Below are 360 nucleotides of genomic sequence, written 5' to 3'. Positions count from 1 at the left end.
TCTCCCATTCCAAGCCCACTAACCCTCTCGAATCGCCAGGGAACAAGTACACGCCCCCTCTATACCCCCACCCCCACCCCTCACCCCCTCGAGGACTGGAAGCGCCGTTATGAATTTAATCATTTTGAAGCCGAATCACCGTCACCTTGCAGTCGATATTGGGGGACAGCGGTGTTTGGGTGTTGAGGGGGAAAACTAGGCCCGAGACACACACACGGCAACAGCGCTCTCTCTTCTATAGCTGAGCGCCTCGATCTGATCGCCTGCTGTCTCTCGCGTCTTCGCGCGTCGATCTCTAGAGTCGCGTTCATTATCTAGGTAGAGCGCTAGCTGCCTTCTCTGGCGCGAGATGCGCGCTCG

This window comes from Penaeus monodon, chromosome 23, assembly GCF_015228065.2.
Source record: "Penaeus monodon isolate SGIC_2016 chromosome 23, NSTDA_Pmon_1, whole genome shotgun sequence".
Taxonomy (NCBI): domain Eukaryota; kingdom Metazoa; phylum Arthropoda; class Malacostraca; order Decapoda; family Penaeidae; genus Penaeus; species Penaeus monodon.
This window is presented reverse-complemented; position numbering follows the sequence as displayed.